General features: G+C 29.5%; 2 long non-coding RNA genes across 2 annotated transcripts; both read right to left on the bottom strand.

Moving 5' to 3' along the window:
- Positions 1-3,894: 3,894 nt before the first annotated feature.
- LOC124888038 lies at positions 3,895-9,254 on the bottom strand. The gene is made up of 3 exons (XR_007045917.1): positions 9,036-9,254; positions 4,872-4,918; positions 3,895-4,120 (listed from the first exon to the last, which is right to left on the bottom strand). It is a non-coding gene; the product is annotated as an uncharacterized LOC124888038 (long non-coding RNA).
- Positions 9,255-21,030: 11,776 nt separating this feature from the next.
- LOC107844857 lies at positions 21,031-23,158 on the bottom strand. The gene is made up of 3 exons (XR_001666601.2): positions 23,012-23,158; positions 21,476-21,585; positions 21,031-21,188 (listed from the first exon to the last, which is right to left on the bottom strand). It is a non-coding gene; the product is annotated as an uncharacterized LOC107844857 (long non-coding RNA).
- Positions 23,159-25,253: the final 2,095 nt, after the last annotated feature.

Below are 25,253 nucleotides of genomic sequence, written 5' to 3'. Positions count from 1 at the left end.
AGCTTTTAATTCTTTCAAGGTTGGATGATATTTATCCTCTCTTGGATATTGCCTTAAGCCTTTATCTTCCTTTATCTTTTGCTTGGTTATGACCTTCACAGAAGTTGCTTTCACTGGCATAGACTCTTTAGTCTTTGAGGTCATACCTTTCTTGAACTCTCTTTTCTCTTTCATCGGGTTAATAAAAGGGGATGACTTCCCATGACTTGTGATGCTTAACTCTATATCGTGTGCTTGTGTAGCCAACTCTTCAAATATTTATGGTTTGATTCTTTGTAGTATGTATAAGAGGCCCGAATGCATTCCTTGAATGCACATTTCTACTACAGATATTTTAGAAAGATGGTCTTTGCAGTCCAAACTCAATGATCTCCATCAATTGATATAATCTGTTACAGGCTTATCCTTTCTTTGCTTAGTGCCCATTAACTCTATCATGCTCATAGTTTGCCGCATGCTATAAAATTAATTAAGAAATTTCTTCTCGAGCTGCCCCCAACTATCAATTCATCTTGTGTAAGGTTTGAAGTAATACAACGAACTCTGTGGTGCTCCACCATATTGAGCCCTGATGGTGTTTCTTATCATGTCTTGCAGCTGTTGGACAGATAAAGCCACAATCGAAATAGATTGTTTCTCTTTCTGAAATTTAGACTTAGCAGGTAATTCCTCAGTATCTTTGTACTGTGAAGTGAAACCGAGTGGATAATTAGGGACGTGACTCGACTCTCCTGGTTTATAGGCCTCCAGTTTGTTCATGAGTTGAGCGATATAAAGATTCTTATCGTCAATCAACTTCTTTAGGGCTTCAATGGTTTGCTCTATCATTGCAAATTTTTTATCCATTTCAGTTGAGTCAGCCATTAAGGCATTTACCTTTATTGACACTGTCAAATCCATTGAATCTTCAGGTTCACCAAAGTTGGATCCGATTAGAGAAAGTTTACCAAAGAACATGGATGAGAGATTTCCCCTAGCAGTCGTCACATGAGAGTTGTTGTTTTTCGCCACCTTCAATGAAGTGAAGTATTCAGATTCATCCAGGCCACTAGCCTTGAACTTTCGGCGAGTAATTGGTCCAACACGTCTGAGGTCAGCAGATGCAGTAGTAGAACCCTTGCATGTAACATCATTTATTTTTTTGAAGTCCATCGCAATAGTTGAATTTGTAGCTTCCGACTTGCAGGAGAAAGAGATGAAGAGCAAAATCGGTCCCACTGGGCGTGCCAAAATTTGTTCGCAATAATTTTTTATTAAATGTGGAAAATTAACTACAAGCAAAAATAAATAAAAATAAAATAATAATTTTATTAATATGAATCTTGTGAGTACAATTCTGTGACTCTCTTGATTCTTCTTCCCTAAACTTAAAAATGATTCGAGGGCCTCCAGTAGCATGTTTCTCAAATCGTTGGATGATTTGAACTCCTAGAGATGTATTTCAATTGTCGGGAATGTCGGAAAGTGTTTTGTCATTTTGAAATTATCTTTGAAAAGAACTCCGTTGATTGCTCCTTGTAAGAACTTGACAGTCAATGTCGATGTTACCAATGCCTCTCAAAGTCCTCTTTTCAAGATGTCCTTTAGAATGTTATGTTATCCTCTATTTATAGTTGTAGGGGGTAGGCCTGGTTGTTTGTGATTGGTCGAAATATGTCACTTTGATACTTGTTGACTTTTGACTGGTTCTTGAATTTGAATGTGATTTTCACATCATTTGTACATGTGGCGTCACCTTGTTGGTCTTTAATTTGACGTTGATGCCAAGTCACTTTAATACGTGGCATGGGATCGGGCTCCAAAGTGTAATGGACCTTTTGTTTGAATTTAAAAAAATGGACTAATTAATTTGTAGGGCCCAAATTTGTTAGTCAACCCAAATGATCATGAATTAAACTCAAGTTTTGTATGAATTTAACCCGTTGAATTTTATATGTCTACATACACCTCCCATTATACTTTGGGCAAAATATACCCCTTGTCTGTTAAATATTTGCATCTCAACCTTAAAAAATACATGTGGATGGTTGGGATCACTATGAAGGATCCAAATCATTTTTACCCAACCAACACCCAAAATAACCATAATCCAACTCAAATAAAGCTTCAAATATGAACAATGGGGTGATATCATAGTTTATTTTTCTTCAAATCAGTTTCGACCGCTTTAATAGCAATCGTATTCACCCAAAACAATACTCAATTTATTTACAACAACTTTCAATAACATATTTTAAAAATTTATCGACCACAAATTTGAATGGACATTGAATCCAGTAACTTTGTTTTCAACTTCTCTACCCGATGTGCGTTCCAATTTTACCTTATCAATCCAAGCTAATAAGTCAATTTAACTTTCAAAAGTTTCTGAATTGAACTCGGATAATTCACTCAACAAGAGTAGTAGAACACACACAATGAATGTTTTTAAAATTTTTGCAACTTACTTGAACCATTTGATTGGCAAATGAAGGAAAATGATAATTATAAAAATGAATTTTCATGTATTGCGTGAAGCTAATCGACTGTATAAATTTTCTTTAATAATTCGTTGTTGACTTATAAATAAATGGGTTTGGGAAAGAAAGTATAGCATTTAAGTGGGTTACTTTGAGTGTTGACTAGATAAAGGTGATTTGGATTCTTTAAATTAATCTCAGTCATTCACGTGTATTTTCTAAGATGGGATCCAAATATTTAATAGATAAGGGGTATATTTGGTCCAAAGTATAATGGGAGGGGTATATTTGCACCGAAAGTATAATCGAGGGGGGGGGGATATATTTGCACCCAAATATAAAGAAGGGCATATTTAAACTATTTCTGATAGTTCGGGGTAAATATGACCCTTTTTCCATTTAACATTAACTATATATAAACACAATACTTCGACCTTATATATACAAAATAATTTTCAAGAAGAAAACTCATATATGAAATTTAGAGTTGTAAATATGAGCCATCACAACACATTCATGTTAGTTCATACGGGCTTTAGAGTCTAACAGGCCAGACTAGGCTGTCCTATTAATATGACAGGTCAGAAAACAACAAGTCCAACCCATCACTCTATGGGCTGCAGGCCTTCATGGGACAGGCGACTTTTTAAAATATATTATTTTTATAAACTTAATTAACTTTTAAAATGTTAATTACATAAATATTTACAATATAATACTACATGAAGTTACTATTTGTTAATCAAGTCTCAAATTTTAAAAAAAATCTAACAATCTTCGAAATTAAATAAATTTTGACACCAAATTCAAATCAAATAGAGATGTTGATAAACGAACTAAATAATTAACGAGTAATAATATAACTAGCTAATAAATAACAATATTAACCTAATTTTGTTTCAGTAGATTATAATAAACTTAAAAAAATATCAATATTTAATTCATTAAAAGTGAAAATGAACATCGCAAAAAAAAAAAACTCTTATGACACTTATAATGTGTTCAATACTGCCACATCCTCTACATCAAACATATCTAATTTCTTAAAAAATATAGTATTTTATATTTTAATTATTTATATATTTTATAAACATAATTAATATTTAAATATCTATGATGGTCAACTCCTTCTGTTATTCTTAGTACTCTATTCTATTTTTTAATTATTTTTTATTTGGCCACGGGCTGGGCCATCCCAGCCCATTTTGTGCAAATCCCACAGGCCAACAGGCTTATTCAGGCTGGGATAATAAGCCTTATTCTTAAACAGGTTGTAAAAATCATAAGTCAACCTTATCAAATTATAGGTTAGGTCGGGCCAGACCATATTGATGGCTCCAATGAACTTCATTGTCCCCCCTGTTGATGGAAGAAATGCTACTTAGCTATACTACATGTACTACTTTTATTAGTTAGACTGTTGTAAAAGTGAAGGTTCAGGAAATTAGTTAGGTTAGTTAAGAAGGTAGTTAAGTAGAGTTAGTTACAAATGAGCTAACAAACTCAATCTATAAAAGGAGTACCATTCCATTCATGTAGATACAAGATTATGATTCAATAACAAAGTTACTCTTAATCTCTCATTCTCCAGCTTCTTCTTTCTTTCTTTCTTCTTCTTCTTCTTCTCTTCATCATCATCATTATCTTCTTCTTCTTTGAGTCTGTATTTCATCAATAGTGAGCTAACTAAGTTCATGGTATCAAAGCTATTTGAGATTCTTCTTTGATCTTCGGGTTCAAATTTGTTCATACTCAACTATTATCTTTGAGATCCTATTGCCCTAATTTACTGATAAACTTAAGATTCATCAGGAATTTGTCAAGTTTTGTCAATGGTGATAAAAATAAATGTTCATGTACCAACCAATATTGGGAATCAAGGAACTGGTTCACAGACAATATAAGAAATCGATTCTAACTATCCTCTCTTTCTGCATACCTCTGATGTAAGTGAAGCTTCCATTATCTCTATTTAATTAATTGGTACTATGAATTACTCATTTTGGAGTCGATCCATGCTAATAGCCTTTTTAGGAAAAAATAAACTGGCCTTGGTGGTGGTTCATGTAAGAAGGAGATATTCAAGAAAGAACTGTGGGAGCAATGGGAGAGGGTCACTGCTATTATGTGCTATTATGTTGTCGTGGTTAATGAACTCTATCTTAAATAGCTTATTAAGTGGTTTTATTTATGCTTCTAATGCATTTGTGGTTTGGGATGATTTGAAGGAAAGATTCGATAAAACAAATGGTTCAAGAACGTTAAATCTGCATAAAGAGATCAATTCTTTAACACAAGGCACTTCATCTATGTCAATATACTTTGCAAAGCTTAAAGGTTTGTGGAATGAATTGGAGTCTTTAGTTCCACCCCTGCTTGTGATTATGTTTGATCGAGGGAGTTGTGACTTACTTGCAAAGACAAAAGCTCTATCAATTCTTGATGGGGTTGAATGAAACCTACCAACAAGCAAGAAGTAAAATTTTGTTAATGACTTCCCTATCAACTGAGAATCAACATATGTAATGATCTTGAATAATGAAGGACAGAAGTCCATTATTAATTCCTCTACTGGGTTGCTTAGTGCTGGAACCTCATCAGTTTATCTCATTATAATGCTTCTCCTTTGTAATAAACAGGATCAGGTTTACAAAAACTCAAGAAATACTACAACCTACAGTATGACTACTGCAAACTTAAAGGGTATGTCGAAAAAAATGGCTACAAGCCGGTGGGGTATCCACCAAACTTCAAAAAGAGGAAATTTATAGGTGGACGGTAATGATGCAGGTTCCAATAAGAGAAGGTCCAATATTTATAAGAACAATGGAGGATCTTTCTTAGATGTTTGATCTAAGGTCCAATATTTATAAGAACAATAGAGGATCTTTCTCAGCTGTTTGATCCTTCTTATAATCAGGGATAAGATCCACATGTTGTCTAGTGTTAGAAGTTTGTATCAAAGACAATAGATGCAAGAATGTGATCCACAAGGTCAGCTCAAAGAGAGTATGCAACTGTAGACCGAAGCATATGTTTTCACCAAAGAACAATATGACCAAATCCGGCAAATGTTGCACAAGAACTCTTCTTCTTAATCTAGTACTAATATGAATAGTTCTCTTGACACCTGAAGTAACATTAAAGGTTCAGGTGTAAGTAGTGTCTATTTAGTCTTTAACAACAATAAAGACTGAATTATAGACATTGGAGGTACCAATCATATGGTGTCTAATGTGAATATGCTTGACGAAGACTCCATTACTGAAAGAATACATCCTAAAATTGTATATCTTTCTAATGGAGATGTTTCACTAGTCACACATACTGGTTCAAGCATTATTTCTGATAGAAGTAGACTAGAAAATTTTTATTTGCTTCCATAGTTCAAATACAACTTAATGACTGGTGCTAAAGCCGCAAGGGAATTACACTATGGTGTTTTCTTTTATCCTAATTTTTATATTTTCAGCATCTCTCATGTAGGAAAGTGAAGGATTTTGGTAGACTAGAAGAAGACTTATATCTACTGAATCAAAATTCTGAACAAACCACTAATGAGATCAAACTAGCTGCTAATAGCACAAAAGAGTGTGGCAATGTGTCTGACTTAGAAATAAATCTTTGGCATAATTTGGTCATGTAACACCTACTATACTTTGTAAAGTACTATCTAGGAAGTTTGAATCTATAGCTAGAATCATAAGTAAATGTTCAGTGTGTCCTAGTGCTAAGTAAGTCAAATTTTCATTTCCTTCTAGTAGTATTAAAAGTACTAGTTCATTTGATATGATTCACATGGATATGTGGTTCCTTATAAAACTCCTACAATTGATGGTAAAAAATATTTCTTGACTATTGTGGATGATTTTAAGAGAATGACTTGGATATTTCTGTTAAAATTGAAATCTGATACATGTATTGCTATTAAACAGTTTCTTATGTATGTTCAAACTTAATTCAATATAACTGTTAAAATTTGTAAAGCAGATAATAGAACTGAATTTGTGAATTATATATGCACTAATCTTTGTAAGAGTTTGGGTATTATTCATCAAAGTCATATATCTATTCCCCTCAACAAAATGGTGTAGCTAAGGGGAAACACATATATATTCTAACAATTACAAGAGCTCTTAGGTTTCAAACTCACATTCCTATTAAATTATGGGATATTATGTTTTAATTATTATCTATATTATCGATAGAATCTCATCATCAGTTATAGGTGTAGCTGAGATAAAACACAAATATATTTTAGAAGTTTCAAAAGCTCTTAGGTTTCAAGCTCATCTTCCTATTAAATTCTGGGGATATTGTGTTTTAACTGTTGTCTATATTATCAATAGACCTTCATCATCAGTTATAGGAATGTCACCTTTTGAAAAATCGTATAAGAAGAAACCATCTCTACTTCACATGAGAGTTTAGGATGCTTATGTCATGCAAGCGTTGTACAACAATTAGACAAACTAGGTCCTAGAACTAAATTTGCTATATTCATAGGTTATTCCGAAGTTCAAAAGTGCTTCCTAATATATGATATGAACTCTAAGTCATTCTTTGTTAGTAGGAACACAATACTTAAGGAAGATGTGTTTCCATTTATGACTAATACTTTAAAATTACCTTTGTTTCAATCTATAGATCCTGCTTTATACTCTTACACTAATGATTCCTCTATGCACAAGTTCATTACCTCTACTAACTTATCTTCTGTGGCTGCTAGAAATGAGCAGGTCCCTAATCAAGTTTATCTAGTACCACAAGAGGTGCTACAAGAGCCTTAAGACCATAAGAGCCTGCTAATCAAGCTCCAGTACCTTCTAAGAGATCAAAAATGCCCAACCAATGAGCTATCTGGCTCAAAAACTATCCCAAGTGTGTATACCTAAATGAAAGAGACCTATTGGTTGCAAGTGGATCCTCAATATTAAGTACAAATCATCAAGATATATATAAAAGTTCAAGGCTAGCTTGTAGCTAAGGGCTATAGCCAACAAGAAGTCATTGACTATCAGGAAACCTTCTCTCTTATAGTCAAGGTGGTCTTAATTAGGACAATACTAGCCTTAGTTACATCAAGTCATTGGAATATTCACCAAATTGATGTATACAATATTTGTTTGCACGGTGATCTCACTAATGAGATCTACATGGAACTTCTACAGGGATTTCTAAGCTAGGAGGAGCATAAACCTGGTCGCAAATTTATTTGCAGATATTAAATTTATGTATGGGTTGAAAAAGGACCAAGGCAATAGGATGCCAAGCTATCAAAAACACTACGAATGCTTAACTTCAAACAAAACCAGTATGATCACTCTATTTACATTAAAGGTATGAGATGGAACTGTGATGATATTAGTTTATATGGATGATATTTTAGTTATAGGAAGTAGTCTAAAGCAAATTGAAAAAACAAAGTAGGCATTGCAACAAGTGTTCAAGATGAAGGACTTAGGTGAACTGAAATACTTTCTTGGAATTAATTTGTTAGATCCAGAGAAGGAGTTCTGATGAATCAAAGAAAGTACTCTCTTTTACTAATATCTGAGTTTGGACTAGCAAGATAAAAACCTTTTTCTACACCTATAGACACAAATATCAAGTTGACAACAAAGTAATATGATGAGTATAAAAGCTACAACATAGGAAAGGGTCCGCTACTAACTGATGTAAGCTCCTGTCAAAATTTGATAGGGAAACTCCTACATCTAACAATTACTAGATATGATATTACTTATAGTGTTCAAACACTAAGTCAGTATCTACAACAATCTAAGAGATCTCATATGGAAGCAGCCTTGAGAGTAATAAAGTACATCAAATCTGAACCTGGACAAGGTGTTCTTATGTCTAGCAATTCTATACAGAAGGTGATTGCATATTGTGATTCTGATTGAGCAGTTTGTTCTCACATAAGAAGGTCAGTTACAGGGTTCCTAATAAAACTAGGAGACTTATTGATGTCTTAAAAATCTAAGAAAAAAGATACTATAGCCAGAAGCTTGCTGAAGCTGAATATAGATGCCTAGCTTATACTATGTTTGAGCTCACTTGGCTACTTGGATTACTGATAGAATTGGATATCAAAGTTGATGTACCAGTTGATGTATTCAGTGAAAGCAAGTCAGCATTACAAATTGCTGCAAACCCAGTAGTTCATGAGAGAACAAAATACATAAAAATTGGTCATCACTTTATTAAAGAAAAAATACAACAAGCCAAAGTCAAGGCTCGATACATATCTACTAGAGATCAATCAGTTGATCTACTTACAAAAGGATTGTCTAAAGCTCAACATCAGTATCTCAATTCCAAGTCAGGAGTCCTGAACATATTCAGAGCGCCTAACTTGAGGGAGAGTGTTGATCGAAGAAATGTTACTTAGCTACACTAAATGTACTGCTTGTATTAGTTACAGTATTGTTGAAGTAAAAGTTCAGGAAATTATTTAGGTTAGTTAAGAAGGCAGTTATGTAGAGTTAGTTACAAATGAGATAACTCAGTCTATAAATCGGTGTATCATTCCATTCATGTAGATACAAGAGTATGATTCAATAATAAAGTTACTTTTAATCTCCCATTCTCAAGCTGCTGCTTCTTCTGTAGTTCATCAATGGTGAACTGACTAAGTTCACTCCCCCCGGAAAGCTCTGCCCTTTGATTTCTTTTTTGATGATTTGATAGTATAGAAAGATTAGTCTCATTGATGTATATATGTAATTAGTTATGCACCACATTTTTGTAAAGCAAAAAATATGTCAGAAATTTCTAAAATTTCAATTAATACAAAATAGTGGACATCCATAATTGTAAAGTGCAACAATTTATACGAGAACATAAAGATTGAACTGATTCAATTTAAATTTCTCTAAACCGTATTATCAAAACTTCATAAATGAAAATCGCCACTAAGCTCGCAAGCTAGGGGTGTAGATAGGCCGGGTTGTTTTGACTTTTACCATAAAAAAATTAAATAAATTATTTCAATTTATTAAATCTATAAACCAACATAAAATCAATTTTTTCAATTTAGATTTTAGTCATTTTTTTATTTTTTTGATTCTTTGATATTTTTGATTCTCTTTTTATAATCTTAAGTTTTTACAAGTATATTGTGATTGTAGACAAGATCAAATATGTTTTCACTCATGTGCTAGTGAAAAATCACAATTATGAAAAATGAGTAGTAGAAAAGAGGAGCAGAGAACTCTCTGAAAACTAAAAAGTAATATGAAAAGTGACTGAAGAGTGAAAAGTTTATATTGAGCTTCCTATTTTTTAGCTATCAATTGATGAATAAATATTAAGGTAACTTACACAAATCTCATAAGTTAAGAAGCCAACAATATCTTTTATTAGAACTTTGTTCAATTACATAAGATCCCAGGATATCGTCTTTTGTGATACATAATTAAGTCTTGAACATATTGATTGTGACAGATTTAAAACAAATTGGTTAGTTAAATAAGGAAATAATGAAATTGCATTTATTTAGGAGAGTAAATCACGTGAAAATGATCTGGGCTCCTCCATTCTACCTTCTCCCACAATTAACACCATTAACACAACAACACTCCCTCAATTTCAGTTTTCAACAACTTACTATCGCCACCACCTTTCAGTTTTTATCTTTTCAATACTCAAAACAGATAATTTCTATAACTGATTTCGTGATTCAATAAAGTAGAATTTGATTCAATTTCTTTCATCTCTATTAATCTTTTCTTTTTTTTTCTTTAAAATTTATTTTTTTGATATTTGAATTTAAAAGAACAACAATATTGATGATTTGAATTTTGTCGAAATAATGGTTATTCGATGATTTGGGTTTTATCAAAATAATAAATGATTCCAATTTCACCAGAATTGTGTTGGGTAGTTGATTTGGTGTTTTCTAGCTGACATCGCTTTGAAAGGTAGGCTTGTCATTGATATTTAAATGGACGATTAGTATTGGATAGTGAATTTGGTGTTCATTTCCTTCATTCTGTCCGGAGACGATCAGATCTAAAAAATGTATCAAAAGTATTTTGTAATGTAATGTATAAAAATTTGATGAACTTTTTATTTAGAGAATTGAATATATGTATAAGAAGTTGTATTATGTACATGGTATATATCAAAAGTATTTCATAAGATGTCTGATGAAATGTGTTGAAAATATATCACGAACATATTTTGATATATTTGAAAAAGTAATTACAAACGTGTTCAAAAGGCTCCAGATTTCTATCTGAATGAATTTGAGATTTATCTATTGCCTATGTTTGATACATATGCCTTAGAGGTTATTTTTTGTTGATATATATTTTTGATGCATATTTCTGATATAAATGAAAAAGTACCAAAAATTATGTTGAAAAAGTTCCCGTTACATATTTGTAATACATATTTATGTTAGGAAAAGGTACAATTAATATGACATATATTTGATACATGCTTATGTGATTGCTTTTATCTGATACATACGTATGATATATATACACATATATTTGATGCATATATATCGTATAATATAACTGTCTGATACAAAGTGTCAAAATATTACACCATTTAATATTATATCAAATGATTTTACTTAGTACATATGTATCATTGACTTGTGGAAAAGAGTTATGCTTCTGAAATATGTATCATTACCTAATATATTATAGCAACATTGTTATTCATATACAAGATTTTTCATATGCCATGAAAGAAAATGTTACATATCATTCATTGATCTACATATCATTCAAGGAGCTAGTAGACTATGTTACATTGACATGCAAGTACATTCATATTATCATGAACAAAAATTACATTCTTTTTACTACGATACACATGCACAGAGATACATTAGCATGTTTTATTAACAAATACTAAGCTCCATATTACATATGAATTAAGTAGACTATGATATATTAGCATGCAAGTACATTCATATGTATCATGAATAAAAAATATATTCTTTTTACTATGATACATATTCATAATGATACATATATATGTATCATGAACTTTATTTTAATGCATTGATCTTATTTCCCATCTTCAACACTACCCATTAACTCTCTCAATCTTCATTTAAAAGCAACCAAATACATCAATAATTCCTCCTCTACCACCACCACCCCCGTCTTTGCCATTCTAATCGAAAATCTAGCAACATTGTTCAATTTCTCCTTTTTCTCTTAATATTTATTGGCCTAAAGGATTGAAAAAAAAATCAAAATCGATTAAAGATTGATGGATTAATGGTGAAGGGTAGTTGACGGGTTGTTGTGTTTACATTGAGTATGGCGGTTAAAATTGGTGATTATTCGACGAGGGTCATAGATCTGTGCAATAATCAGTGGAGGAAATCAATGGCAAAGTGAGAGTAAGGTGAAATTCAATTCTCTCCCACAAATTTAAGGTTTGTGTATGGTGTCAATGGACGGAGTTTAACAGTGAAGTGAGGTTCAATTCAACTAGGTCTTCATTAATGGTGTTGAGAAATGATTTGTATTGGGAAAAAATACAATTGTGGGAGAGAGATTACTGAAATTTTTTGGGAGAAGATTTTAAAAGATGAAATCCCGTAATTTTGAGCTACAATGGTTGAGTAGCCTGCATTAAATATGTATCAAGAGCAATTTTCAATTTCTGAGATTTTCTGTAATTTTTTAAAAGGTATGGGATTTTATTTATTAATGGCCCTAATACTTGGGGATTTGCGTAATTTATCCTACATATTACAAATTAAATGTGCAAACCTGAATATATATATATATATATATATATATATATATATATATATATTTATATATATATATATAATGTCAGTTTGATTTGAGTTCGATTTGACTTTTCTTTGGTTAACACCAAACAAAATCAAGAATGCTTCATTTTTTTTTTCTAACGCCAAATCAATCAAATCAAAATTCAAGTCGATATTTTTTATCTATTTGATTTAATTCATCAATTCGATTTAATTCGATGATTTAATCAGTAGACCCCTACTCGCAGTATAGTAATATATTAGCTTTAAAAGAAAAAAATAACGCAAAATCCTCTACCCAAAAGCATATCATAGGTTAAATACTTATTCATGAAGCAATATAAACCACACAAATAAAAGAAAAAGTCATAGAAACAAATAATGTAAGATAGGTGTGTAGATTAGAGGACAAATGAGGCACGGAAGATATTGCTTGATTTGATAAGTACAACTAGGGGTGTACAAACCGAACCATTAAGTCAAACCGAACCGATGAATCAAACTAAACCGAGGAAAAAACCGACTTATGGTTTGGTTTGATTGGTTTGGTGTTGCTAAAAAAAATACGATCATTCTTGGTTTGGTTTGGTATTAGCAAAAACAAAATCAAACTGAACTCAAACCAAACCGACATAATACATATATAATTTTAATTTTTTATACATAAAAAAATATTACTTATAATCTACTTTCTTATTACTTTTATTATTTTTTTATACTCAAAAAATAAATATATTCTTGGGCCTTTAATTATACTATTTGTCCATTAGAAACAAATTAGTACAAAGCCAATATTAATATAAAAACCTAAAACTCTTCAATTGTTTCACTTTACATTTTACTTTTCAAGTTATGAGAGAGTTCTCATTATTTCCTCATCTTACTTTTCTCATTCTCCTCATTCGTCAAATTATGATTTAGGTTTTTATTTTTTTTATGCAATTATGTTATAGTTAATTACTTTATGGAGTTAGGTTTTTAATAAGTTGTCTTCAATTCTTCATTCTTTTGTATGCTCACATTTTTTGTGAAGGAAACTTTCAGATAAGCTATTGTGACTAGTGACTTAGAAATTGAACCATTGGGTATCTACATAATATTACTTTGAAATAGTAGTTTAGACGTCTTAGTAATTTGTCAACTTAATTTTAATTGGAACTACTCTATGACCATTATTTTTTTTTTTAATCTTTTTAGTGAAAATATTTATTTTTTTCTTCAATCACATTATAATTGTAAAAAAATTGAGAAAACCAAAAAAATCCAACTAAAACCAAAATAAAAAAACCGATTGTATATTGGTTTGATTTGGTTTATAGATTTAGAAAATCGACATTATCGGTTTGGTTATATTTTAATGAAAAATTGAACCAACCCGACCTATGTACACCCCTAAGTACAACATATAAAGGGCATACATGTGCTCTATTGTTCACTTTTACTTGTGTAGATTGAATTTTACATGATTTTTTGTTAATAACGACAAATGTAAATATTTTATCACATATCTATATTAATTGATATTTAACCTTAAAAATGACAAAATATAAATATATTTTTAATATAGTAAATAAGTAAAAGTGAATGACAAAAATATCAAATAAAAATAGCCATTGGGGGCACAATAAGTCATAGGGGATCATTTGCTTTGGAAGCTAGTTATTCTGACATTAAATATCTCTGGATTAGCTATTTAACCCTCAAGAAGAGATAAAAATAACATTATAATTCCGAAATAACTAACTGTGAGATGAATTATTTCATGCATTTTATTCCAAGCAAATATGGGATAAGCTCATCCTAAAATTAATCTCAATTAATTATTCCTTATTTCTTCTACCAAACGATCCTTAAGTGTATAGCTTATGTGGGGAATCTTACTCTATTCGTCTCAAAATAATTGGCATATTTTTTTTTGATGCCAAACAAAATAAAATTTAACCATTATTGTAAGATCTATTTTATAATAATATTGAAAAAAGAAAAGTTACAACTCATAGTACTCTTCATATAGTTTTTTAATATCTAATTTTAACTTTAAAATATTGAATTAATATAATCTAATTTAAATTTAAAAATTAGTCAAATTAGCTCTCAAAAAATGAAACATGCCAACTATTTTGAGATGAAAAAAAATAATAATTTAATTAATTAAATATCTAAAATTATTATAATCTTATTGATGAAAGTTCGATTCCCTCTTTATAATTATCTTTCCCATTTTTCTTCCTCTACCTCCAATTATTTTTAAATAACTAGATAATGAAGGGTCTGTTTTACGGGTCCAATATTACAGTTTTAAATGTATTTATTGATATTTAATTATTTTATCAAAAAATTAAATTTATATTTTTAAATAAATACAATATAAAATGATAGTAGAGATCACACTTTAAGAAAACTATATTTTTCATTTTTATAAAATCAATTAATAGCTTACAACTTATTTAAATTGCCCTAATTGAAATTAAAATATAATATGCTTTAATGCTTATTTTAACACCAGACCAAACATATTTTCTTGAATTAAGTAACTAATTTTAATATTTTTATTTTAAAATTATACAAGAGGATAAATTAAAATTATAAGTGCCAGTATAATAACATTTTTATAAAATTTTACGGGCAATATTTTCTCAAAATATGATCTTTTTACCTAATATACTACATAAATAAAAGTAAATAGCGTATTTATATTAAGGAGATAAGAGATTATTCTTATCCATATAAATATATCATACATTCATTTTCATAATAAAGTAATATAAAGATACAAAAGATACATTATTAATAGTTAAAAATTATCTATAAAAAAAATAGAGCACAAATCAAATTAACAATGGTGGATTTAAATTTTTTATTAAAGGGATTAAAAAAAATATATGTAATGTTAGTTTAAAGTTATTTGACATGAAACTAATTTATCAATTATATCGTACTCTCTTCATTTCTTTTTATTTACTCTATTTGGGTTAAACACATGCCTTAATCTCTTACTCCTATAAAATTAAAAGTAATTTCACTAATATACCTCTAATTAAATTCTATATCTCGTTCCAAATTAATAATAATTACATTTATTGAACAAGGGCATAATAGAAAGATTTTGTTCAAACTATTCTTGAAAGATTAAAGGAGCAAAAATTTATGAATATAAGTACAACCCAAATGGAGCAAATAAAAAGAAATGAATACATTATTATATATCTTATTTTTAAGATTATAAATCTCATTTTTTATGAAAGCTTACATATAAATATATTTATATAATATAGTAAAAATTCTTTACATTATCCATTTAATGTACTTCAATCTATTTTTAAAAATTTATCTTTTAAATATCTGTTTTGCGAGTTGACATGCACATCAATTGTGATTACACCTATAATCCTTAAATGAATACAAAAATTGTGCATCGAAGCATTATATGAATATTACATATGTAATTTTTTTTCATTTCTAGTAAAATATTTGTAACATATTTTCTTATTAAATTAAAAATATATAGTTATACTCCTTTAGTATTTTCAATTGTTTTTAAATATGTAGTTCCTTTATAATAGAAATTATTTATATTTCATACTTTTCTCTTGTTTCATTTCTTTGTTTATTGAAAGAATTCTTAATTATATATTCATGTATATTGAATTTATGTAACATTGAATTTTTGGTGAATCTATTAAAAGTATCAAACTGAATTTGATCATAAATGAAGTAGTATGCTCCTACATAATGATGCTTCTCATGTCTGACATAAATAAAATGACTAAATATTTTTTTAAAAAAATTATTTTCAGGTAGTGAATTAAAGAGGGAGGTCTTTTCATATACCATTTGAGAGCATTTTAACATTTTATTAACAAAAAATAACTTGGAATTAAATTTATAATCTTTTTGATTGAATAATTTCCAACTAAATACAACAATTGAAATTCAAAACTTGTTAAAATAATATTAATTTAAAATAATATAATAAACATATAAGTGTAGATTATGGCCAAACGCCTACTTAGTTTACTTTTAATTTCAAACATTCCATCTAATTCATTTATTTGTCTTGATATTTTTATGCTCTATTAAATATTAAAAATAATAATTTAATAAATTAATTTATTTATTATTTTATTTCAGTTTAACATATACTATTTGTTTTTATCACATCAACTTCATTCAATTTTATTATATTAAAGGAAAAAAAATTGAAAAATAATTAATTTATTTAATTTCTAAAATAATAAATAGTTTACACTCACTTTAGTTATGTTATGAATAAAAGTGAAGCAATTGCAAAAAGTAATTTGATTAAATCTCGGATTAATTTAAAAGAAGAAAAAAGTGTATGGTATTAAATATTACCTTTTGAAAAAAAAACTGATAAGGGTGATAATTAATGACCATTTGAAGACAAAAATTAAGTCCATATTCTTACACATATACATGATGTTTTTGTTGTGCCAACGTGTTGTTTCCGCATGTCCATTAGAATTTAGTACAACTTGAATGATTTTTCAATAATTTAATATAATCTTTGCTTGTTGTACAACTGCTTGAAGTTGAATTATATTGTTAAATTACGAAATTGCTGAAATGATATTTTTACCATTGATCGTCAGTCAACTCATCTTTCTATATTTAAAATAAAATATAATAAAAATAGGTTAGTATGTGTTCCCAATACGTATGAATGTATTTATGTCCACCCGCTTTAAGGTCCATCAATTTTTTTTATGTATCTAAGAGGCTAGAACGTGTTCGTGATATATGTAAATGTATATATGCGCAGTTGTATAGACATATATCTAAGTGTTTACTTTGTTTGATACATCAAATTGATAATAGATACATCAAATTACGAGTTTAATAGTTAAATAATAATAATAAAATTAAATAATTAAATTACATAACCAAGATATATATGTTTTTGTCTTATATTAATGAAATTAATGAATTTATTATTCTAAAGAGTAATAAAATAAAATTAATCAAACACTGATACATAGTTTGATTTTTGCCTTATATTTGTGGATTTGATTAATTTAAATGTTTAAAATTAGTTGGTCATGGATCATAAATCACAATATATCCGGCTCTCTATAATGTATCTGCCTATCTTTTTATGAAATTTTATGTAATATTATAAAGTTGTGAGAGAGAAAGCAATTAGTTTCTCAGTTATGAAATTTGTGCAAATTGTTCAAAAATTATTTACATCCTCAACTTTACTTAGAAAATTAGCGTTTCTCAATTTGAAGAATAGACACTTTCTCTCTTTTATCCTAACTTTTTAAAATGTCTATTTACCCTTACATTGCCAATTTTTTCTTTTTCAACTAATGATTTTTTTAAATAGTAATATAACAAATCTCTGTAGAAAAAAATAAGCATTATTAGTTAGACAAAAAAAAAGTGAGAAATAGTAACTTAAGTGCATACATTATTGACGTTTAATAATGAAATGAATGAACAAAAATTTACAAAAAAAAAAAGGATTTTATTAATAATAATAAAACTTTAATATCTATTGTACAAGTAAAAATCATAGAGAATGATAGTTTTATAGATATATTTTAATATAAGTAATAAAATAATTAATAAAAAATAGAGGTATATTTTATAATGAATTCCTAAAAGATCATCCATTTATGTTGTTATTAAATTATAATTTAGAAATAATGATTAATGACCAAACTCATTTATCTATATAGACAATTAAGAATAAAGATAAGTAAAACTTAAAGGTGCCCAGCTTAAATATACATCTATACTTAATACATGTTGTAACGATCTAAAAATTTGATGAAATATGTGAAATTTGTGATTTATGTGATTTGACTATTTTACCTCCCTCCGTAGTTGCATTATGGTATTTATGGGGTAAGGGAGTGATTGACATAATTGTTGATGCATTTTGATATCATTTATGTGATATTGTGGTTTTTGATGGCTTTTGGAGCCTTATTTTAGACTTATGGGGATATCTTTTGATCCATGAGACGGATGACCGAACGGACTGCACGAGCAACTCTAAAATATCAATTTTAGGCTAGATAGACCTTTGGTTCAAGTCCCGGTGCACCCAAGCTCATTTCGACCTATTGATCGAAATGTAGGAAAATTAAAAATATGGGTGTAGGACCCACATTTGATAGAAACGACCTCGGATGGAAAATCCGACTTCGCCAGTAGATCTAACATGTCGATTTTAGGGTGTTAGCATGTTTATTATGATTTTATGGCTTTTAAATCTCATTTCGATCCTTGATTTGGAAAATTATGATTTCGGATTACGGGGGTCAACTTTGGGAATACGATATTTCCTTGAAAATATGATATCGCCATCGCTTCCAAAACATCAAATTTAGTGTGGTTACATAATTCTTTTGCATATCTTGGACTCCAAACGAAACCCGAGTACCCCATGGAAGTCCTTTTTTTGGACTTAGAAAGCTGTGCAGATTTTTCTGCATTAAACCAGTTTTTTAAAACTTTTTTGGCCCATTTAGTCCATTCTTTCACCTTAGCTCATGAGAGTTAAATTCTAAAATGGTGTGGAGCTTAAAAGTGAAGCTTGTGGGAGCTTGAGAAGCTAGATTAACATCTATTTCTTGATTTTATTATGGAGAATTCACCATTTTCTTAGTAATTTCTTGATAAATCTCAAAACCACAAAAATTTTAGGGCTTGATTTTAAACCTCAATTTCACTCCTTTTCACTTGAATAATGTTTTCATCTTATAATTACTACTTTTTCTTCAAAACAACCTCGATTCTTAATTTTAACCTAGATTCCAAAGATTTTACCCGGTAAAGCTCAAAAATGATTTTACTTTGATTTGAACCTCGTTTTTTACTCAATTTAACTTGGTTTTCAGTTGTAGGTTCCTAAAAAATGAGAAACATGCTTTTGAAGTAAAATTTTGATTTTGCTTCTTTTTTTAGAAACCCATTTCGGGGGTTCATTTTGACCCCGAACCAAAAGTAATCAATGTGGGTATCGTTAGTTTTTTTTTTGACACATAGATTTCATATTTGATGTTTTTAGTGGAGTTCAGGATCGTTCGTGGAAAGTAAGGTCGTGGGTTCGAAGTGTAGCGGATCGATTTTGACTTTTGAGGTGGGTTATAACTTAACTCTTTCAGACTGGGCTGAGTATTAAATGATGGTACAAAATGCATGTTAAGGGTGAGAACTAATTTTGAAAAATGTCTATCTATGTTTTGTGCCCGTGTGGGGATTATATGTGATGTAATTATTGAAATTGAGATATGATGTGATATATGTGACTGTGTGGGGTCCTATGTGGTGTTGATAGCCTTGAATACATGTAAATAATTGTATTGTATTTTTGAAATGCCTAATGTGATTTCATTGGTATATTGTGATATATCCATACTTATTGGTATATGAGACATGTGGAAATTCATGGATGAAACGAAAGTAATGAGTGGATATTGACTCACGTGGTCGTGGAATTGTAACATTGTGGTTGGTTGTGGAAATGCATCATGTAGATTAGGTGTGAAAATACATCACGTAGACTGGTTGTGGAAATACTCCTTTTGATGGTTGTGACCATTGCATCGTCATTCTTATGTCATCATACACATCATTTCACTTGTTCGTTATACTGCTTTATATATACTTGTCATGTGTATGTACTTGATTTATGTCTTATGTTATGTATGTGCTTTGAAAATACTAGAAATATTGAATACTGGATATTGGTATCGAATATTGAATTTTATGGACCATCTCCAAAGGATCATGTCAGAGAAGAGTTGCAAATATTGATAATCTTGAGGCTGTGTGCCAATACCATGCATTATCATCATCATCATCATACACATTGCACCTGCTTTATTGTGTTTATGTTATGTTTGAATTACCATATTGACTTGTCATCTACCTATTTGTTCTATATCTTGGCTTGTTAACGTCTAATTGTTCTATCTTCCTTTAATTGTACTTGATGATCTTGATTATACATGTCCCTCTTTTGTTCTACATGTATGTGATATTGTGTATATTTGTATCCCTATCTTGTGTGTTATTGTATTATATATGGATATTATAGAACTGTTAGTGTAAGCGGTGTGGGCTACCATTGTGGGACATTTTCTTATTGTAGGTGACGTGCCCTTAGTGTATATTTTGTATGCTTTATTTACTATTTTGCTTTGTCAGCCTATGATACTTACCAAGTACAAGTGGACCGTACTCATGCCTACTGCACCCTTTCGGTGCAGGTCCTAGGTCAAGTGTGCCTCAACTTGCTTGGCTTGGGCGATTGTTAGAGCTTCCAAGGTAGCTGTTGGACATTCATGCGTCCGAAGTTCACCTCTATCTCTCTATAGTAGTTATGTCTTTATTAGTATTCAGAGACATATATTATTCCTTTGTGATTATTTTTCTAATGTATTTGACTCCTGGATTGTATTAGTAGTTCTTACACTATTGACACCTGGTTTTGGGCATAATTGGTATTTTGGATAAGTTTTTTTGCATTGTTATGATTACTTATATGGTTCAGCTTCATTTTAGAAGCCTTACCTTAAGATATTTCTGTCTTTTTTCTCTTTTGTATCAGTTTGGGTGATGACTTACTTGTCAAGGTACGCCGCGACAAGTGCCATCATGACCCTCGTTTTTGGCTCGTGATGTATGTAATATTTAAATAATGTCATAAAAGATAACATTACATTTTATAACAAGTTTATAAATATTATTCTACTTATAATGTTAATAAAATTAACAAAAAACTATAAATATCTAGAAATGGTGAAAGAGAGCAAAAAGGTGATGCTTCTAGTGGGAATATCATACTACTGAATACTCACATGATATTTATTTCACATATCACAGTGATTGTTGCCTATTTACATTGGTCAATATGCAATTATGCATTTATAAATTCTACAAGAACAGAATGTATTTTTCCTTCCTGCTGTGATCAATCTCTGAGCATTCATGATCAATACCTATTAAATAAAATTTAATGATTAAATTAGTTTAGAAGGTTCAAATCCAAATATCAAACACGTCTTTTATTAAAAGAATGCATTTTTTCCAACCATAATTCACATATAATTTGGTATGCACTTACTATGTCACACAGTAATTCAATCTTAAGAAATACTCTTATCTCTATAAAATAGACACGGAAAAAAGTAACTAAAATAAATACAGTAGCAAAAAAGTCATGCTAAAAATAATTAACCAAAGAACGAGTAAAAGGAGAATGCTAGCAAGAGCTAGCTTTGAATACCTTTAACAATACGAGCAAGTTGCTTTCTCAATTATCTGAAACACCAGCTTGTTCTTGATGTCCCATAGCCATTTCAAGAAAGCTTCAACCTTTGTCTCACCAAAATGACACTGAAAAAAATTAGATCAAGATTTCAAAAACAACACACACAAATCACAACACACCAAAAAAATAGAAATCTTATATCTAGCACGATGAAGTGGCTTCTCAAAGAGAAACACATTTCTCATTATCTACAAGTGGTTTGCATTTGTTGCAAAACTGATGTAAGCACTTTGGCTCTATCTAGGAACTAAAGATCCACCATTTTTGGTCTCATGTAGATGATTGAATTATTTTAAGGTTTCATCCTTTCATAACATAAGCAAGGATGGCTTGTTCATTTTATTCCTTAGATACTTCCCAGTAATATAAGGAGAGCATTAAACCGCAGTTAGTTCTTATTTGGCTAAAATTCACTTTATGTAAAAAGACCAAACATGATCCTGCTTGGACACATGAACATACTCTTATTTAGTCAAATCTACAACCTGGACAACCATCTACATTTCCAAGTAGGTACTAATTGTTTTCAAAATATAAGAAGATTAGCATATTAAAGGACTGTAATTCGTTAATTGGATCAATTGTTCCATGAATGAGTTTCTAAATTTAGTGCAGATAATTCTCCAAAACAACAGCTCAATGGAGCAAATTACAACTATGGAGATGCACATGACCAACATAAGTAAAGAAAAATACAAAAAGGCAATATATTTACTTGTCAAAAAGGAAAAAAAAAAGAAGCTAAAAGTCAATACTACAGGTAGGTCAACCCTACAACTAGGAATTAACATCTACTAACGATGTTAAACAAATTATATAACCTCCCACCTCCCACCAACAACAGGTACGTGACTCCGTTCACTAAAGCTAAACAGATAGAAAGAAATCACATGGTATTTTTTTCTTTTGCTGGAATTTGAACTTGGGTTTAATTTTGACGAAGAGGTAGTCTCTAAGCTCAATATCTAATAACCCACCTGCAATCTATTCCCAGTTTCTTTCAACATCCATTTGTTTAACTCATAGCCAATTCTATACCATATGATTGAAAAAAAGTCCCGCCCTTTACTTTTAGTTGAAAAAAATTACTTTCTTCCATTGAAGTGTATAATTTTAAATGAGCAGGTTGAAACTTCATACTTAGAAAATAGAATAGCAAAAAAGTTCTCAGTTTACTAAGAATTTCTCCAAATATTACTTTCATTGACAGAATTTTGAAGTTGGGTACTTTATAAAAATTGCTAAACTATTGTAACATTTTTTGTTCACAAAATTCTTTACAAATTCAGTGAAGAAGAAAAGAAAAATAAGAGAGAAATCTAAGACCTCATATTACTTAACCCACGTCTAAAAATATATGCTGAAATTAAATTTAAATTATCCATTCTTCCCAAAACACATATTTACTAAAAATCATACAAAATTATAACTTGTTGAAGGAATAAATAAATGTCCAAAAAAATAAATGAATGAGAAGGTAGATAAACTTACATACAGATGCGTGAGAATTGAGAATTGATGAGAGGAGATTATTATGTAATATGAAAACACTTCTGTCTATTTATTTGAGTCATCTATTTTATTCTAGAAATGTCAATTCTAGAAGCTTGAGTCATTAATTTATTATTTTATTATTCTAGAAACATCATCTTGTAATGTCATTTAATGTCCATGTGGTGGAGACAATAACCACATGAATAGATATTTGTGTGGTAAAACAATAATTCCTCCGTCTTACTCCCTCCCTTTCATTTTTGTTGACTCTCTTTCTAAAAATATTTATTTCACGTTGTCCCTTTAATGAATTTAAGAGGATTTTAATATGCTCTTTCAATAATTTCCTTATTAATAAATGACTAAACAAATTGTATATACTCAAATTATATTTTTAAAGCACAATCAATAAGGCTAATTTGATAAAATAAATTCCTAATAAATACCCCCTCCATCCCATTTTACTTGTCCCAAATTGGGATGACACAACAATTAAGAAATATAATAAATAACATGGCTAGTTTACGAAAGTACCACTATTAAATGCAACTTTGGCGAATAGTGAAAATCATTATTCCCTCCAATCTTTATGGAATGATTTGACCCCCACTCCTAGCGTGCTAAGCCGTAACTCTCAATGGATTGGTTTCCGGGAGTCGAGGTGGAAGTAGATGGGGACTGGGGAGAATAAAAAACCTGTTTACATTTTAATTTAAAGAAAAAGTAATTAATGCAAAGGGTAAAATATGAAAAGAAAAGTTTGTCTTATCTTGATAAATAAAATGGGACATCAACTTAGCCAATTTGGGACGGGTAAAATAGGACGGAGGGAGTATTTTTTTAAAGGGTATGTCAAGTCCACAGGGGCCAACTAATACGAACAGAGGGAGTATTTTATTTATCGTCATTTTATCGGACACAAATTTTAAGAAAAGAATAATGAATTCATAAGATTTACAAAATTGTTAAAGTCACATTAATGTTTACTTTTTAATTGTCTTTTCTTATTAAGTGGGACACAATAAAAAATAAAATAATGTCATAAAATAGTTGTCAAATAAGAAAATTTGACTTTTTTTAGGACGCATTTAAAAGATAATGGTCGACTCATAAAATAAAATGGAGAAAATATAAATTTGACAGATTTCTTTGACATTTATTACATACAATGAAATAGATATAAAAATATATTGTAATGTGCATGTGGTTCAACCATAGCCACATGAATAGATATTCACATGTGGTAGAGAAGTAGAAGCATGAAAGATAATTTTGTATAATTATTATAATAATAAAATAGATATGAAATATCAAAAATATCCTTAATTATTAAAATAGACTTGAAATTCTAAAACTATCCTTGGCCGTCCTCAACTCTCTTTTCTATATAGTAGATAGAAATTTAAATAGGTTAACAACTTTAAATTTTAACCAACCAAGTTCATGTGTGATAGTATTTTTTTGAGAAAAAAACTAAAATATTAAAAGCTTAGAATATTAAAATTTTTAGATGAGTCAGAATTTTTACTTAGAAAGTTCAAAATATAAGAAAATAAATATATGAAGAAAAAAATTCAACATTGCAACATAAAAATAAAAAATAATTTTAATTCTATCTAAACAATCTAATATTTCATATTAACAACTTTAAATTTTAACCCACCAAGTCCATGCGTGATAGTATTTTTTTTAGAAATAAATTAAAATATTAAAAGTTTAGAGTATTAAACATTTTAGCGGAGTCAAAATATTTACTTAGAAAGTTTAAAATATAAGAAAATAAATATATGAAGAAAAAAATTCAACATTTCGACATAAAAATAAAAATAATTTTAATTCTATATAAACAATCTAATATTTCGTGAAAGGAGATTCATATCATAAATTTAAATTTATTTAAAATATTACTTTGTAAATAATGTGGTTGAATAAGTTGAGACTTGGAAGTAAAAATGTTGTTAGCCACATAATGAGTCTACTTAGAAAATGTAGATACATAAGCTAGAAAATATAAGAAATGGTTAATGGGGTTCTTTGTGTGTATTACTATCGACTAATGATTGTATCATTAGATGTGAAATGGAAAATATACCCTTGGTCATCCTCCAACTCACTCTTCAATATAATATAAAAAAAGTAAAATTTACCTATATAATGACATCTTTACAGATATTTACCTAAAATTTCAACATTTTGTTTAATTTCAGAAAATCCCACCTTTAAGCCATTGAAGATACAC

This window comes from Capsicum annuum, chromosome 10, assembly GCF_002878395.1.
Source record: "Capsicum annuum cultivar UCD-10X-F1 chromosome 10, UCD10Xv1.1, whole genome shotgun sequence".
Taxonomy (NCBI): Eukaryota; Viridiplantae; Streptophyta; class Magnoliopsida; order Solanales; family Solanaceae; genus Capsicum; species Capsicum annuum.
This window is presented reverse-complemented; position numbering and strand designations above follow the sequence as displayed.